The following is an 18,811-nucleotide window of genomic DNA, read 5'->3' on the forward strand; positions in this document are numbered from 1 at the left end:
GGCGCTGATAACAGTATCTAGTGACAGAAAAAATAAGAACACAAGTATTTTTCTGTCTGGTGAGCTAATATGCTACACAGTAGCAATAATTGCATGAAATGCTCTTCTTATTTTCACTTGAAAGGCTGTATTTCACCTATTCATCTCATTAATGATTTTTATCCTGCATAGGATGTTTGTTTTGCTGAGAAAGGACTGGTTTCTGTGGACTTGATTTCCCACAACCAGAGCTCTCTTGCATCATCCATCATTTACAGGGATTCATTATCAAAGGACTGCACACGAGTTTAAGCTGTATAACACCAAGAGATGTGTCTGGACTTTGGAAGAGATTTTATGACATTCAGGATTTGGCAGCAACACTGTAAAAGAAAAATATTTTTTGAAGTGTGTTGCTTTCTGGATGCCCTGTATTTCGATGAAGTCTTCCCTACCGAGGGCAGCTCATTTCCCTGCTCATCCTTTGACCCTGCTCTGAGCTTTAGCATCTCCCACAGATTCGCTTGAACTCAGAAGGGCTCCCTTTTCTATCTCTGTCCTACAAACAGAAAGCCGCTGCTTCCTCCACACCCACTCTCCTTGCCAGAAGCCTCAGTGCAACTTCCTGTCAGTTTTATACACCCTTGTGCAAGTGTGGAAGTGCCGTGGACTTCCTCAGAGCGCAAGTTTTGTGTGAAAGCACCACGTTAACTCTTTGCTTACTCAGTGTTTCCTAGAAACAGAAATGCTCATTTAATCTTTATCAGCTAAACCCTTTGTAACTGGAAAATATAGGTGACATCGGGGGGACGGCGGAGAAACGTGATTTGCATATCTTAGGACTAAATTAACAGAAAAGCTAATACGGTAATTATTTGCAGGCACTGGGAATCCTGCTTTGTACAGGCAAGAATAATGATAAGACTTTTCACATCCAGAGGCATAATGGTCCACGTAAACCAGCAGTATGCGGCATCTCTGAAACACCCTTCACTAGTGGATCTCAACACCTTTTTAGAAACGCAGGAAATAGTGCGCTGGCATTTGCTTTTCCATCTCTTTACGTTCTTAATTAACTTTAAGCAACCATGATGTGCTTTCGGCGCACCTTTGAGCTGTGACTGAGCCACGGCTCCCAGCTGGAGCGCACTCGAGGGGCGGCGTTCCCCCAGGAGACCCCGGCCACCCCGGCCACCCCGGCCCCTCAGCCCCGGCCCCGTCGCCCCCAGCCCGCGGTGGGGCGGGGCGGCCGCGGGCGTGCGCGTGCGCGGGGGGCGGTGCGCGAGGTCAGCCCTCCCCGCGCCCGCCCCTCCCTCCGCCCCCGCCGCGCCAGAGCGAGGCTGGGCGTGCGGCGTCACGGCGACGGCCCCGAGCCGCGCCCCGGCACAGGCGGCGAGCGGAGCGCAGCGGAGCCGAGCGGAGCGCAGCGGGCGCGGCGCAGCGGGATCGGCCGGCGAGGCGGCGGCGGCGGCGCGCGGTCGGCGGGGAGCGGAGGCGCTGTCCGGTGGGTTGCGGAGGGCAGCGCGGGCCGGGCCGAGCCGCTGTGGCGGGGAGCGGCGCGGCGTCTCTGGTACAGGTGGCGGGGCGGGGCGGGGTGGGGTGGGGTGGGGGCGGCGGCGAGAGGGGGGTGGCGGCGGCGACGGCGGGGAGCGGCGCGCTCTGAGGAAAGGGGCACCAGCCCGGAACATGGCGGAAGTGGAACCGGGAGCCGCCGCCTCGTCCGGCCTCAGGCGTGGTGGGACCCCGAGGGGGTGGGGGGAGCGGGGCGCCGGGGGGCAGCCGTCGCGGTCGGGCCCAGGGCCCGGCCCTGCCGTTCGCCGCCGCCCCCCGGCCGCCGGTCCCCGGAGCAGAAGTTGGAGCGGAAGCGGAAAGTTGTAACCCCGCGGGTCGGGGCCGCGACGTGGGGCCCGCACGGCCGCGGGGAGGGGCGGGTGACGCCCGGCGCGGGCGGAGAAGGGGACGGTGCCCGGCGGCCGCCGGCGTTGTCAGCGGGAAGTCCGAGGCGAGCCCCACCTAGTCCGGCCGCGGGAGAGAAGCCGCTCGCTCTTTCCGGCCGTGCGTGGGGGCGAGGCGGGGGGGTCAGGCCGGGCGCGGCCGGCCGGGGCAGCCCGCCGGGCTGTGCCTGCTGGGGGGCCACGAGCGGGACAGGCGGCCAGCGCGGGGCCTGCGAGTTCCCTTCCTGCTTATCGCAAAATGAAAAGGAAATGACAGGGATGTTCGCCTCGTCTAAGCGCCCCACCATCACCCGTGTCAAAGCAAATGGAAGAATTTGACTGACACTTCCTGCGCCAAACCCGTTTACTGAGCCTGAGGTCCTGGTACCCTTCTGCGTGCGTTAGTGAAGAGGTGGTGGAAGGAAAACAAAGTTTGCAGAGGGGAGAATAAAACCAAATCTGTTCTTGCATTGGCCCTAGATTACAGAGGAGGATGAGAAACCAAGGTTTTTGCAAAAAAGAATAGCATGCTTTTACTCCTGTTTCCATCTTGAAGGCATGGATTATGCTGCTCAGGGTAAATGAAACAAATAAAGGAAAGTCTTTCTCTGTACTGCTTTGGGATATGATAGTAAGGTAGTAGAGTTCCAAGACAGAGGGTATGTCAGAGATGCCCAAGTTGAAAATTATACAGGTTGTCTATGTGTTCTTGCATTTAGATGTTTTGATTAATGTAATTGTAATTTTTCACATATAACAGCTACATCTTACCCCAGCATGAGATGTGTAGATAGTGTATGACAAAGACTTTTCAGTAGTCTTTCACTGTGAAGTATATGATGAAATTACTCTTATAAGAAACGGAGTCAAGAAACACTCTTCCTTTCCGTGAATTATAATTAAAGGGCAGGGAAGCAATCACATTACATTTAAGAATAACCATTCGAAAACAAGAGTATTTCCCTTTGGAAAGAGTCTCTTATCTCTGTGAAAAACTTGTAACATTATTTAAGTTATTGCCTTTTCGATGGCTTGCCTTTATATTAAAATCACAAGCTTTTGGGAGGGGAAAAAACTAACCAAACTTGGTAGAGTTGAGTATTTAAATTTTTATTATTCATTGCATCTTTTTTTTACTCTTCCTCAAAATCTATCCTGTAAACTTCGTTTTAGATAAAAACAAACTGAGTGAATAGTGGGGTAAACTTGTACTATTCACATTAAAGGCTTTGCAAAAATAAACTGACTAATGAGATGAGATATTTTATTCCTTTGGTACATTTATGTTTCAGGGATGCTTCTTGTAGTGTTATGAGCTACTTCAGGTTTAACTTAGAGCTGTAGTGTAAAACCTATTATTTTCTGTACCCAAGTAACTGAGTTTGGAGTTACACTGTGCAGTGTAAGTGCCATGTACTTTTTTTTGCAATGAAGATGATCATACTTGGAGCACCTGTCTGCCTAGGGGTGAAATCATCTGCAAAACAGAGTTCAAAGACCAAAAAAGAAGTAAAACCAGAACTTTTATATGGGGGGAAAAAACCCAATAGACTTTTTACTGTCTATACTTGTGTTTCTATTACTGTATATGTGCACCAGATAAGTTTTCTGAGTGAATTAAAATTGTGCTATTTTGTTCCAAAGCTCTCCTGTAGGACAGTTCATCAAAAATAAATCTGAAGTGAGCCATGACAGTTCTTTTTGTGCTGTGCCAGTTTTTGCAGAGTAAAACTGACTGTCTTTTTAATTGAGAGCCTTTCTGGAGCAGAGGCAAACAGATGGGAATCTAGGTGAGGGCCTACAAAAGGAGAAAGAAATTGCTTCCATGGCTGAGGAAGGAAGTGTGCTGAAGGCTACACTGTAGCTTGTGATCTCACAGTAAATGTGACAGGGAACTAAAATAAACAGTTGTCCACCTATCATCTGGGGTGTGGGAAGTGCAAGAGTCACAGAAGTACTTGAGTAGTTGATGCTTACTGCTACCGTGCCAATGCTGTCATGCACAGAGCTCTGAGCTGCTCGGGGTTAGGTACAGAGAGGTGCTCTTGAGGATAAGAATATCTTACTGATAAGAACAGGCACTCTTGTCCTTGGGTGTATGCTGAGAGGGTGGGCAGCTCCTGTGTGAATTGGCCTTTCTAAGGAATGCTTAGATGGCTTTCAGATACCTCACTGACATTTGAGAGTGTTCGTCAGGTTGGGCTCCAGTTGGGAGTTTTAATCAGAATTGCTCCCTTAGCAGAACAGATCGCTCAGCACGAGCTGTGCGGCACCAGTCCGTGTTTAGCTTGTGGTTGGTTGTGCGTGCTGCCGCTCCTTTAGCTCAGAACTGATCCAAGAGCAGACCGAGTGCTCTGTGTGGTGTCAGTGTGCTGGGTCCCTGCTGAGCTGGGGCAGGCCTCTGCTGTGTTCTGTTGCATCTAGGTCAGGTACAGGGATATTTTAGACAGCCTCCTTGTTCAGGGAGATGAAAGGAGTATCTACAGTAACTACACCTTCATATTTCAAGGCAAACTTTGTTTTCCTGCTCAGATGTGGTTAAGATGCTGTGTTTCTATTTTTCTTGCATAAAGCAGGGGGAAAAAAGTGCTTTTGTACTTTAATGCAGTTAATACACCTGTTTTCGAGCTGAGTTTTCAAAGTTGTTTAACAGTTGAGTGTAGTAGATCTGTAGTATCTTAGAGCATCTAATATATGGCTTTTTCCTTAAGGCCTGTCATGCATGAGGCAACTGGGTGAGACAGGCATAGTAGAGGTAATATTTTAGTGAAGTTATGGCAGTTTGCTTGTGGTAGGCAAATGCTATTTTGAGAAAGTCAAAGACCTTGTCTGCTGGTACAGATTGTTTCTTCATGAAGGAGTTGAATGAGGTTACCTTCAAAAGCAGCAGTAGGTTATGGCTACTGGAAACTCTCATTTCTCAAGCTTTAGAATGTGTAAAGAAACATTGTAGCAACTAAAGTGAAAAAGTTTTTTATTTTTATGTGTGCCTGCTCATGCATGCTGTTGTGAGCTCCTGACGTACTCATACTGCATGTTCTCCCTTCCAAGAGCAAGGAAAGGGAGGAAGGCTGTAAACACCAGGTTGGAAATCTGCCTATTAGGCAGTTTTTGAAATATAAAATTAATTATTTGGGGGCCCTCTAGCTATTCAGGATGCTTCTTTTTCAAGAGCAGTGTTTTAATTGTGATTTTTACTACTGAAGCAGTAGAGTGAAAGTCACTGTCAGACCCTAGAGAAATGTGTGTTATAGAATTACAGAAACTTTTTAGAGGTGAACCAGGAGGAAGAGGAGGCATTTGACGTTATTTTGTACACTGTTCCAGTCAGCACTCTTTAGTTATTAATCTAAGGACTTGATGTTATTTGAAGTAAGTCCTGGCTATGCAACTACAAAAAGAGACTGCCGAGTAAGTCCACATGGTCAGTTCATTCCTGACCAAGGGAGAAAGGCTAGACTGTAGTGCAGGGGTAGGACAGCCTAGCCCTTCTCATGGATTGGTGTTTGCATCCTGTGCTAGACAAGCAACATCTCATGTTTCTCCCCAGCTTGAAATTCTCTTCAGGAAATCTGTACTTTCTTAGATCACTTGGTATCATTCCTGCAGCTGTTGCAACACAGGAAGCTGGCCTAAATCTGAATGACTTGACCAGGTCTTCAGCAAAATGGATATTGTGTGCCACTGTTACTCGTTCGTGAAATAATTTCCAATGTATCTCTAATTGGAAGATACATTGTAGAGCTGTGAGAAACCTTACATGATTAAATTTTTGGGCAGTATTGAGGACCTGGAACTGGAGAACAGTTCATTTTTATAACTGAAAACAAAGCAAGACTCTGTCATTAATTTTTTTTTTCATAGAAACTCAGGAGAATGTGTTCTTTGTATCAAGATTTGTTGACATTGAAGTGACTCTTACAAGCTTTAATTATAGCAGTTATTACCTAATTTCAGTAGGTAATCTGGATTAAAAGAAAATATGTACTTCAGCATTTCTATTACTATAGCTTACTCTATAACTTTCTGTGACATTGTCTTCAGTTAAACTGAAATAATTTGTCAACGCAGATAGTCCCTGCAACTTTCTTTCTTTTTGTTTTTCTGCATTAGTTGTCTTAGCTTTTGAAGTCTTGTCCTATTTTTTCCCACTCACAGTCTCTGTTTCTGAAAGCTAACCAATTGTGCCTTCACTTTTTTTATGTCTGCAGTGAAGAAAAGTTTCTTTAAAGCATGCTTCGTATATCAGGAGGAAGCAAAAAAATCAGTGCCACCACGTCTCTGTTAAGGATGAGCTGCAGACACTTGTGAGTTATCTGTGTGGAGTTCAGAGGGCACATACAGGAGATAGAAGGAGAACCTGTCACTAGGAGTGGCACTTCAGCACTACACAAGTGAAAGTGGTTTTGGTAATTGCAGAGTCAGACCAGCTACTTTGATTTTTTTTTTTATTTTTAGCAGTTTCATGTATGGTCAGTATTTTTTATTTGAGATGAACATTGGACTACATCACAACCCAGATAACAGTGATTGTTAAGTTGTGAAACTGTACAATCCCTGTTTGCAAGTTAATCAAATTTCTATAACACTTGGTCTAATACCTCCCCTAGAAGTGATTTGTTAGAAGACTAGTGGAAAGTTGCAAACTGTTGCAGAAGGGTAAATTGGAATGTGGAGCAGAAGTAATCTCCATTGACGTGGAAGTTACCTAAAAATCTTACTTTCTGCAATAGAGTGTTTAGGACCCGATTGATTTATTTATCAGGTGACAATTACTGTTGCTACTGAGTTGTGGAAATGATCAAAGCCAGACTGGGTGGGGCCCTGAGCTGCCTGATCTAGGGGGTGGAATCCCTGTGTGTGCCTGGCAGAACTGCACAATCTCATAGGTCCCTTTCTACTCAGGCCATTCTGTGTGCCTGCCTGTGTCCGGGTGCGTGCGGGGACAGCCCAACAGCGTACAGGAATCTGTCACTAATCTTGTACACATGAAGCAGTTAGGGGGGTTGTTAGAATTTGTAAGATGCTGTCAGTAACTCTCCTGTGATCTTTCACTGTGAAGCTACCTACAAGGTAACATTCTGATGTACTAATTGACCCATAAATGTAGCCTACTTGGCTTCATATGATTGTGTTTTGGATAAAATATTGCTGAAGGATTTTCTTTTGGTTGGGAGAATGTATAAGTACAGCTTGGCAAAATATTGACTCTTGCACTTCTGGAGTTATATTTATGTTGTTAGTATGAACAAGGATGTATCATACTGTCTTTTTGTGACTCTTCTGACTTGTTTAAAATGGAGATTTGATGGGCAGTAGACATTCTATGAGTCTGGTGATTTTATTCCTATTCAGGATTATTTGTTATTTAGTGTCTGTTGTTTGTATTGGTAGAAGCATACAGAAAATGCAATGTTGTCTTCATGGGTCTTATGATGAGGAGTGTCAAAAATGAGTTTGTGGCAAATGTGAACTCTCCTTCAGAATTCTTACAAATATACTACCAATCTATGGATGAATTTCCAAGGCGGTTTTATAGCAACACGTTCAAGATGCCTTGGACTTGTGTTTTCTGTTATGTTCAAAAATCTAAACCTCTACCAAGATAAGTTATTTCAGAATGTGCCATGCTTCTAGAAAGTGATGCCAAATTGTCATCAAATTGTCACTTGGTAGAATCAAAGAGACTGTAGTAGTCCTGTGGCATCAAGGAGCACTGAAGAGGCAAGAATAGCTAGCTGGCTGTCATGCTGGAGAATATCACTCCTCCATTTTTCTGATATATCTTTTTTGACTCAGTAGCAGATTAGATGGGATTTCACCAAAGAAGAGACCCCCTGGCACTTAATCTCTGTGGACATTGGGTAGGTTTGGAGACAAATAGAGAGAAGCTGTAATACTATGATAAGCAAGCACTTGTAGCTAGTTTTTTCTGGATGCTTGGTCTTCAAATGTTCTTACTTTTGGTGTACAATTTTCTACTTGCTTTTAAATCTGAATACTAGAGAGGGAAGCAAGCATTTCTAAATTACAGCTATGTATACCTGTACTTTATGTCCTTATTTTATTGTTACTTTTTCACCTTTCTTTATATTTGAGCTGCAATTTTTGTTTGCTTATATTTTTAATGATCCTCTGGTTTTTGTCTTGATCACCTTAAACCTTTTATTTCAGGAATTGCCCAAAGCTAAACTGAGGTTCAGCCAGAGATCTTGCATAGAAAACTCAAGTGTGGTAGCTGAAATTCTGCGAAGACTGAGGAGTTGAAAATGAGGTTTTACAATTAAGGGATTTAGGCTGCTGTGTATGCTTATGTTTGGCATCCTTTTGATCTGTGTATTGCTTTACATCAACTCTTAAGAGTAATCTCAGAAGAAGAGTGCTGTGTTAATGTAAGTACAAATTAGAGTGACAAAGTAAGACTATTTCATGTGGAGCCTGGAACAGAAAGATCTAGTAGGTTGTCCAGTTTTATGCTTGAAGAGCAAAAAAGTCCTGAAGTCCTCCTTTTCTGCTGGAAATCTGGGTCCTGATTTGCCAGGAAACAGGTGGAGAAGCACCATTAAGTGCACGTTAGTTTGGACATAATTAAGCTGCAGTAACCAATATTTTGAACAATGTGCAATCTTGCTAACTAGTTCTGCTTCTAGCCAGAGGCAGGATCTTAAGATCCAGTTTGCAAAAACGTTTTTCAAAGACAAATATGTTAATTTGAAAATATTTGTACTTACAGGTAATGCAATTCTGTTACTTAATCTTATTGTGAGACTACTTTTAAAATAAGCTGTAAGTTTCACAGAGGAAACCTGAAGCCTCTTTTCTGAGCTGAATGCTGAATCTGCTGTGGTGGAAGTGAAAATAAGGAATCATTCACAGGCTTGCCTACAGAAGGCTGAAGTCACAGATCACAGGAACCTAAAGAGAGCAATCATTTGGTAAACTGCAGGCACCTTAAGCAATGTGGGGATGAAAGACTGGTTCCCTGAAGGATAAACCTGCTTCACTGGGACAGTCAGGGCAGACTGAAAAGTCATTCTTCTGCTTGGGCTTTGCCCCAAATACAGGTTGCTTTGAGATGCTTGTATTTAACTTGCTAACAGTAAAACTCCTCAGTGAAGGGTTAAGGATGTAGTGGTGATGCTCATTCAAGTGCTGTGGTGATTGTGATTGTCATAGCGTAAATAATAGATGACTCTTAGAAGACAGACGTGCAGATTTTGTTTAGAAAGGTCTGCCCATCCAAAACTCTAAAGTCAATTTTACATTTCAGTAACCTTTGGACATCTTCTGTTACCTTATCAATGTGTTTGATTTGTTGTTGATTGACCCTGGGTGGACATCAGGTGCCCACCAAAGCTGCTGTATCACTCCCCTTCTCAACTATATGGGGTTTGCGTAGGCAAAGTTTGGTAGCATGTAGGCTATAGGACTATCTTCTGTGAGAAGCTGCTAGAAGCTTCTTCTGTGCCTGGCAGATCCAGTCCCTGGTAGTTCCAAAGATGAACGTGCCACTAGTCAAAGCTTGATCAATTAGAAATGGTGGTAATGTCTCTGTGATAACAGATTTTGGAAGAAGAAAAAAGAAGTCACTGCACATTTGTAATTGCAGCCAGAGAAAAGCAGGGTGAGCACATATGAGAGGAGCAACTCCACGAACACCAAAGTCAGTAAAGAAAGAGAGGCAGGAGGTGCTCCAGGCACCAAAGCTGGGATTCCTCTGCAGCCTGTGGTGCAGCCCATGGTGATGCAGCTGTGCCCCTGCAGCCCATGGAGGACCATGAGGATGCAGAGATCCACCTGCAGCCTGTGGAGGATGCCCACACCACTGCAGGTGGATTCCTGAGAGGAGACTGTGAACCCATGGGAGGCCTGTGCTGGAGCAGGCTCCTGGCAGGGACTTGCAGACTGATGGAGAGAAGAGCCCCACACTGGACAAGTGCCCTGGTAGAGCTTGTGATCCTATGGGGGACGAATGCTGGAGCAGCCTGTCCTTGAAGGACTGCACCCTATGGAAGAGTGATCCATGCTGCAGCAGTTTGAGGGGTTCTGTTGCCCATGGAATGGACTCATTGCAGCCATTTGCAGAGAACTGTTGTTAGTGAGATGGACTCACATTGGAGTAATTAGTGGTGAACTATTTCCTGTGGGAGGGACCCTGTGTGGGAGCTGGGGAAGGCCTCCTCTCCCTGAGCAATGGGAGAAAGAACCTGTGATGAACTGACCATAACCCCCATTCTCTTCTCCCTGTGCTTCTGGGCAAGAAGGTAAAATTTAGGAAGGAGGGAGGGGTGAGGGGAAGGTGTTTTACGGTCTTCTTAAAACCACATTATCCTGCTCTGATTTTGTTAGTAATAAATTCAGTTAATATCTCTAATTTCAGCCTTTTTTGCTTCTGATTGGATTTGTTGAGTGATCTCTTCTGGTCCTTACCTCAACTCATGAACCTTTCATTATATTTTCTCTCCCTTGTCCAGGGCAGAAGCTTATGGTAAGAGTCTTTGGTGGGTGCTTGGCATCCAGCCAGGGTCAACTCACTGCAGATAGAAAAAATACAGCACAAGGCTTGTGAATCAAGATAAGGACAGGGAAGACCTCTTGCCAGTTGTTGTCATGGGGATAAAATAGACTCAGCTTGGGGAAATCAGTTTAATTTATTGCAAATCATATACGATAAGATAATGAGTAATAAACCCAAATCTTAGTAACACCTTCTTCCCTGGCTGAACTTAGCTCCTAAATTTTCCACCACCCCTCCCTTAGAGGCACAGTGGGGTAGGGAATGGGGGCTACAGTCAGTACCATGTATGTGTTGTCTCTGCTGCTCCTTCCTCAGTAGGACTCCACACACTCTTCCCCTGCTCGTGTGGGGTCTCCCATGAGAGATAGTCCTTCACAAACTTCTCCAGTGGCAGTCCCTTCTGGGGGTGCAGTCCTTCAGGAACAAACTATTCCAGCATATTATTCCCATAGTGTTACAGTCTCCTTCAGGCATTTAGCTGCTCTGGCCTGGGGTCTTCTATGGGCTGCCAGTGGATCTCTGCTCCACTGTGCACTTCCATGGGCTGCAGTGGGACAGCCTGTCTCACCATGGCTACAGGGGAATCTCTGCACAGGCACCTGCAGCACCTCCTCCCCCTCCTTCTTCACTTCAGTTTGGTGTCTGCAGAATTGTTGCTCTTGCATATTCTCACTCCTTTCTCTGCTGCTGTTGTTCCCCTCGCAGTTGACCCCTCCAACCCTCTTCTTAAATATGTTGTTCCATAGGTGCTGCTGTTACTAATGGACTCAGCTTTGGCCTGCAGTGGGTGTGTCCTGGAGCTCATCTGGCACTGGAGATGGGGGAAGCTTCTGGCAGCTCCTCACCAGAAGCCACCTAGCTAACAAAACATTGCCATGCAAACCAAATAAAATTTGGCTTCTAGCAAAGTGAGTTTTGAGGTATGACAGGTTTCTCCAGAAAATGGCAAGCTTTTAAGATGCAGAGGAACCAAGAATTATGGTCTAAATATGAACGAGAGTGATCTTAAGAAGATTCAAATACAATCTTGTGGAGACTTGATTAAACAAGTTTAATCCTCATTAATTTGGTAACTTGGTACTAAAGATCTAGTTCATGTAATTGAAAGTGGTGTGGGGATGAGTGTAATTCAAATTAATTTGGTTAAAATTATTCAGTTTTTTGTGTAGGTGTCCTCATGGGAGACAACATGAGCTCAGGCTTGCAAGTGTGAATTACCTTTGGTGTTATGCTCCTAACTCAGATCTTTCACCTCTTGAAAATTTGTGGCCCATTAAATGAGAGTTCTAGGGGTGCTAAGGTGCATCAGCTGCTCACAGAGCAGGTGTAGAGCTATAGCAGTTCACAGCTTTGCATGCAGACATTAGCTAGAGTTGATTTTATGTAGGCTGTTGGTTTGTTTTTTGGGTTGGATTTGTTTTGTTGGTTGGTGTTTTTTTGGCAGGGGACAAGGGGATGAGGAATTGTTTTCGTGGGTGGGATTTTTTCTGTGGAGTTTAGTTTTAATTGGTTGAGCGATTTTTGTGTTTGGGGTTTTTCTTCAATACCCTCTTCTGGAGCTTGTAGCAACTTAACAGTTGCCTAAAGAACAACCAAGTTGTCTGTGCATCTCCATATAGGCAGAGGTGAGAAGATCAGTGTCTGCCGTTGTCACCTTCAGGTTAAGGTTTGCTTGTGGGTTGGACATTATCTGCAGGGCAACCATCCCTAGGTTCAAAGTGATACTGCCTTGCTGCCAGAAAGAGAACAGGATTATTTTTTTTTTTGTTCAGGTTTCACCCCCTTCCATTAAGCATGTCAGACCTTTTAGAAACTCATGTTCATCAGTGGATTGAGCTAATGAAGCTAATTGTGAAAAGGAGGAGTTAAGGTTGAACCTCTGTCATTGCACAAGTAGCAAAACCATGTGGCAGAAAATAGTGGTTGTTGCTGGGTGTCAGTGTATGCCTTTTTCGGTTTACCCTCAGGAAGATGTCTGAAGCTGTAACAAAAGAACCATTGGTAAAAATAGGTGTCATCTGGGTGACTTTCAGTGAGGCTTGTTGCTCATGTTCAAATACCATGTTTCTCTTAGGGAAGTATTAGGAAGTATTGAGAGTTAAAACAGACATGAGTTACAATTACTTGGAACTTGAACTGGTATGGTTCAGTTACCATGAAAGAGATAATTTTATTCCTGTTAATGAATGCTAGTAGTGAGTAGTCTCAATTTGCATAGAATCAGTGTCTTTCCAACAGATAAAACTTCTAATCTTAATTAAAATGACATATGGGAATTTGTAAAACTTCTCTCTGGCTACCAACCTGATTAGTAATAGAATTACTGTAAATTGTACCGCAGAAGGATACTTTGTACATAAAGGGCCTACACTAGCTGGATTTAAATGGCCAGTAACAAAACTTCATATAATGATGAAGGAAATCTTTTTATATCTGTGCCTTGATGATGTGTTCATAATCTAAACAAACCTGAATAAAACCCACATTTCTTATAGTGAAGATAGTACAAGTAATGATATGTTGGCCTGCAAGCTCTGGTGTTGCCAGGGGTGTATATGTAATTGTATGTTATGGAGAAAAATAGAGGAGAGGCAAAAGGTGATCCTGGAATTGCAGTTAAACCCAGCATTGGCTTACAGCTATAGAAGGAAACCCGATACCAGGCTTTACTAGTTCAGCAGCCAGTGGCACAATCAAAGTAGAGCTAGGATTGCCAGATATTAAGCAGATACCGGATGGAATTTGAGACTAGGTCTTGCTTCTGAAAGAGAAATTAAGATGCCTTTTTCCAAAGAAGAGTACCTTAAGCCAGCTGGCAAGCTTAAAGTAACTTTCAAACTGCACTTAGAAAAGAAATACCTTAACTCTGAAAACTTCCATGCCTTACATGTAGTCCTGCTGGGTATTGTTTTGAAGCTTGAAAGATAAAATTTAGTGTAACAATTATGGGGACAAACAAATAGTTACATCTGCTTTTAATCAGGAGCATGCATATCAGGTAATGTTGTGTGTACTATGATGTGGCAATCCATTAACTTGGAAAAATTGTAGAGCTAAATACTGATCCTTCTCTGTAATGACTGCAGAGCCAAATTCACAGCATAAAATTGCTGGCTCAGTTCTCAGGACTGGCTTTATGGTTGAATATCTAGCTTATGCACAGCCAGATATTGTAACGTAGTAATTATGCATTCTCTGAATTTATTATACCTGTAGTATTTTTTAAAATCTCTATGTTGTTTCTGTTTATTGCCTGCCTGGATTTTCTTTGCAAGCATAAAAATTACTTGCAATTCAGTTTGTTCAGGAATTACAAGGTTATAATTTTAACTGTAAGTCTGACTGGTGGGACATTCACAAACAGTTTTCCTGGGGGATGGTGACTGTTTGACAGGAATAGGGAGAAAATGCAAGATCGTGGCAAACAGTCACAAAAACGAAGAATATGCCTGATAAATGCTACAAATTGCATTTGAAACTTAATAGATTCTACAGCATAGACTTAATAAAGTACTCCACATTTGAATTGGCAGGTTAGAATTTTTGCACAAAGTTGAAACTTTAACTCAGTAAGTGTTGAAGCATAGCATATCCTTAGTAGCATGAGAATGTTCATTACATCACTTGCATTGAAAATGCTTTTTATATTTTGTGTGAATCTACTGCAAGTTGCACATGGTTGCTAGTCTCTCACATCAGGAAACTTTCATCATGAGATATCAGGGACTTTAAGCGGGCTGCTTTTACCTTTACAACATCCAATAAATTTATGTTCAAATTTAAGATCTAGCTGGGAGTTAACTTTGACTTAAGAAAAAAAAAATCTGGTTTTATTCAGCTATACTAATTATAGACAGTGGAGCTAGTCTCACAAGGTCAGATGCTGTTAGCTGCTTTTGCAGAAATGGTCCCTGTGTGCAGTATTAATCAAGGTAACTCCCTTCAGTGGAAGGAAAACTTGGTTAAGCTTTCTCTGTGTCAGTGTCCCTGTGGGCTGTTCAAGGAGCAGGTTAAACCTTAGTGCCATGTTTGTGCTACAGTAGCTTGTTCTCAGGTCTCTGGCTGTTTCTCAGGTGGTCAGTATGATTTCGTGTCACTGAATAAGCTTAACCACCCAGCCAGCTTTTTGAAAATCCTCTGAAGGTTGTCTGACATCAGTTAAAATATTTGAACATAATTGAAGAGCTATTTTTGTCCAAGAAAAATTACAGTATTAGTGCCCAAAAGATACTAGCTGTTCAACTGATGAAATACATTGTCAAGACCAGAAACTATCAAAAATAAGTAAAAACTAGAAATAAAAATTGCTTCTAGCTTTGTTTACTGAACAGTTGGTAGCTGTACTTACAGGAATCTTGAGTATGAAAGTCTTTATTAGATCCCGATCAGCTTTTCAGAACTGATTTCTGAATAATGGTTTTTATGAATGTTTATAAATGTGTCAAAGTCAGCTCTGGAGTAGTTTAATTTCTTTTATTAGAGGTACACTTACCCTGTTGAGTAAGGGCTATCTGAATTGCTTTAATTTCTAAAGCCTCTAAAAGTTGGTGAAAATGAACAGGCTTCCACTTGGGGCTATGTTGTCAAAGTTCTGCTTATGCCCTGAAATTCTTCCAGAGGGGGGGAACCCTCTGGGATAAGAGATAAGAATTTAGGACATCTCAAATGCAAGTGTTTGGGGAATACTAAGAACAGCACACATCATTTCTTAATTAGTTGTTTACCTGAAAAGAAGGTTCTAAGACAGGAGATTGAAAACATAGTGGATCCTGGGATGGTTTGGACCTCTGAGTCTATTCCAGTATCAGAAATGAGAAACATCTCTGAAAAGACATAATCCTCTGAGTTTGGCTGGTCCTGTGACTGAACTAGTGCTATTTTTTCAAATATCTGAGCATTGTTATCTTGTTTTGTCACACAGCTAGTATCCCCTTTCTGAGAAAAATATTGGATTTTTTTCCCTTGGCTTTTTTTCCCGCCAAAAAACCAGTGAGTTAATTTGTTTCATCTGTCAATCTAGTGTATGACTCTTTTTTTTTTTTTTTTTTTTCTCATGCAAATATTTGGGATTAATTTGGGAGTGCTGTTCTCAAGGTGGTTCTAACAAAGTCTCTTTTCCACAGAGGTAAATACTCTAAGGCAAAAGAATTAGGAAAATTTTAGTGAATACAGTGCAACCAAAATGTCAGGGTCTGAACAAGAATCATGGTGTCCATGAAGCACTGAATTATCATGATCCTTTCTGAAAATGATAAGGCTTCTGGGAGGGCCAGTTTATTTAATTCCACACCTGAACAACTAGTTCATATAAGCAAGTCTTGGGGATATCTCCAAGTAAGTGACTGTACTTAGTTCATGTCTTCAGCCTGGGGCTGAGGTCTACTTACAGCTTCATAAGGCTTACTATCACTTGAAAAAATAGGATTATTATCTTTCCCATCCCTTAAATAACAAAGTTCAGTCAGAACCCAAAATTTGAAACTGAAGGAATTGAAAGACCGCTAAATAAAAAATAAAAAACCCACCCCACTTTCACAATTATCACATCAAGCCCCATTACCAATGGTGTATGAATTTCCTTGAATTCTTCATTGAGTGGTTGCTTTTTAGAAAAGCTTTACAAGCAGTAAGTTTGCAGGTTTTTTTCCATTCACCTCTATAGTAAGGTTATTTATTCGTCAACTTCCTTAGCATCATCTTTGGTTTGCATTTTTCTGGAGACATGCTTCAAGAAACTATTGAAGAAAATGTCCAGGAGGCACTTTTTTCCTGGTTTATCTGAGAAGGACAGAAGCAGAAAGCAAGTTCTATGTTTACAGTCCTTGTCAGATGTGAAACTTTTGAAATGCTGCATTTTCAGTGTCTTGTCCTGGTTAACCTTTCTTTCTTCTGTTCTAATAGGTTTATTCAAAGATATGCTGCTCGTCCTTCAGAGAGAATATTTATTGGGAAAAGTGTCCATGTGCATATCAAGTGTGTGCATGTGCTCTAGTAGTTTATCAAGTACTTTAAGTATGCCATGAAGAAGTAGAATTAATCAGTTACCTTAATACTTTCATTAGTACATTCTGCACTAATGCACTAAGTGCAAAAGGTAATATGAACAGACTAGTGAGAGAGGCACAGATACAGTGATTTTATGGAGTTACATCTCGGGAAGTACGGAAGGCAGTTCCTGAGGTTTCACTGGCAGTTAATGGAGGCAGTCTAGAATTGAGCTCAATACTTTTGAGAGATTGTATACTTAAGACAGCATTAGAATCAATTTTGTGATAGTGCTGTTTTTTAAAGAGTAGCTTCCCTCATTTTTTCTAGCTAAATCTTACGTTAAGCATCTCCACAGTTCAGTTATGTCAGATATATCTGTGCATATAAATACTCAACTCAGCTGTTAAAAGGCAGTACCTGCTCAAACTAAATGAAAAGAGAGGTTTTAATTTTTGCGTGCTTCCTATCTTCTTGCACTTTAGCGTCTGCATAGGGGCTATAGTTGACAGTATTTTCCTGTCTACAGACAGGGGAATGGAAAAATGAAAAAGCAAAGGAAAGTTGGCATTGCTCTCCCTTCTTGCAGATCAGTCACCTTATAGGTAGACAGCCTTTAAAGCAAAATTTCTCCCTTAAAATGAACTCCATTAAATGAAGAGGGGGATTCAGACAAGTTACTCGTTATATTTGCTAGGAATAAGTTTAAACTTACTTTGATTTAACTGTTGGATGGTTGTGTAGATACATCTCAAGTGTTCAATAAATCTGGGGACATCCTGCCTGTCTGTTGTTCACTTATTCTAGTATCTTTATTTCTGTTATGCCTGTTCAAGTATAATCATTTTATATCCCCAAAGTGGTCTGGGGACTACAGACAGATACTGTTGTTGTACTTGACCCTAACTTACTCTACAAATGCCAGCCAGACACGGTGTTTTATGGCTTAAACCTCCTCTTTTAGACTTTGTCTTCTGCTTTTTCCCTCACTCATTTGTCATTAATGAGTCAGAAGGAAATCTTGCTGGCATCCAGATGAATCTGGATACATTATTAGTTCCAGAGTCAAGCATTGTATCAACTGAAAAATAAAGTAAGAGCGTGATTGAGATTTAGGATGCCAGCAGTTTCTACAAGATCTGATATGGAAAAATAGGTTTGATCAAGAGCAGAGCCAGGTCAGGTTAGCTGGGAATCGCTGGAAAGTCAAGTTCGGGAAGGGTCAGAGCCAGAGCTGAGTCTGGGGCATGCTTGCGGCCATCAGGCATACTGGGCCATGAAAAGGTATGTGCTAGGCTTTAACAACAAGTAGTGTGGCAGACTGCTGTGTCCTGCATGATCCACTGGTTTCTTGGATGAGGAGGCAAAGACCTGCAAGCAGGAAAATTTTCTCAGGAAAGCTCTTTTAGATAGGAGTTGAAGTTTTCTTTTCTGTTAGAAAGCAGTAAGAAAGGTGGAGTAACATCAGTACTGTTGCTCAAAGGCAGTGGGTGGTAGATGTAAGTGGCAGCAGGCTATAAGCAGGGAGCAGGTGCTCTGCTGCCTGCCGTGTTAGGGATGTGCAGGTTAGCTTTCTTAAACTGTTTTAGAGAATACATTCGTGTCCGTTCCAAGATGTAATGGCAGATGATATCAGTGCAGGGATGCCAAGCTACCTCTATGCTATATGGGTGTGTGCGTATATTAAACATTACTGTGCTCTTGGTGAGTTAAAGAGTAACTGTACAAATGACAAAAAATTGTCATGGGGAAAGAAGTTAGTATTTGTATTGTCCCTTACCTGAGTTTGGAGGGAAGGTCAGAGAAATGTTGAACTCTACTGCAGTGTGGCTTTGTCCTCAAAGATCTAAAAAGCTTTTTACTTAGGCATTCATTGATTAAGAAGATTGCCTAACCACACTGTAATACTGTCTATATATGCTTTGTGTGCCACCACTTAAAGCAGGAAAATCAGCTCCAGAATGTTGTACAATGATTGGATATTTAGGGTTGAACTTTCAATCTGGATGCTGAAAGAAACTTCAGCTTGCATTAAATTCCTGAATTGCTGTTTCAGAGCCAAAAATGAAATTGGCAGTCTCTCACTAAAACCAAGTTAGTTTATTTCAGGATTTGGAAGTATAGATAATTGAGTAAGAAAAAGTCAGAAATAACTTAAAACAGATATGTGGTACCTGCTGCTGAAGTTCTGTTACTTTTAAGCTACTGTCAGCCTTCATTATTGATATCTCCATATTTAGTTGCTAACTTCAGTCTGAGGACTGAAAAATTCAGCTTAAACTTTTCTTTTAAAGACAATGAAATTTCTGCAGTTCACCCAGATTACTGGGATTTCCACTATGTTTTTGTCATTCTAGTGATACCCTTATAAAAATAAAAGAATAACTGAGTGTTT

General features: G+C 42.4%; 1 protein-coding gene across 2 annotated transcripts in view; it reads left to right on the forward strand.

Annotated features, from left to right (window-relative positions):
* The first annotated feature begins 1,345 nt into the window (after window positions 1-1,345).
* RAP1B (RAP1B, member of RAS oncogene family) overlaps window positions 1,346-18,811 on the forward strand; it is a 34,221-nt gene continuing 16,755 nt past the window's right edge. Inside the window, exon 1 of one of the 2 annotated variants that reach the window (XM_059471766.1) lies at window positions 1,346-1,483. The gene's annotated coding sequence lies outside the window, so the exon portion shown is untranslated. Of the gene's footprint in view, window positions 1,484-11,331; window positions 11,352-18,811 lie in introns of those variants that run through there. The other variant, XM_059471767.1, reaches the window with a different exon arrangement.

Source organism: Ammospiza nelsoni, chromosome 5 (assembly GCF_027579445.1).
Source record: "Ammospiza nelsoni isolate bAmmNel1 chromosome 5, bAmmNel1.pri, whole genome shotgun sequence".
Taxonomy (NCBI): domain Eukaryota; kingdom Metazoa; phylum Chordata; class Aves; order Passeriformes; family Passerellidae; genus Ammospiza; species Ammospiza nelsoni.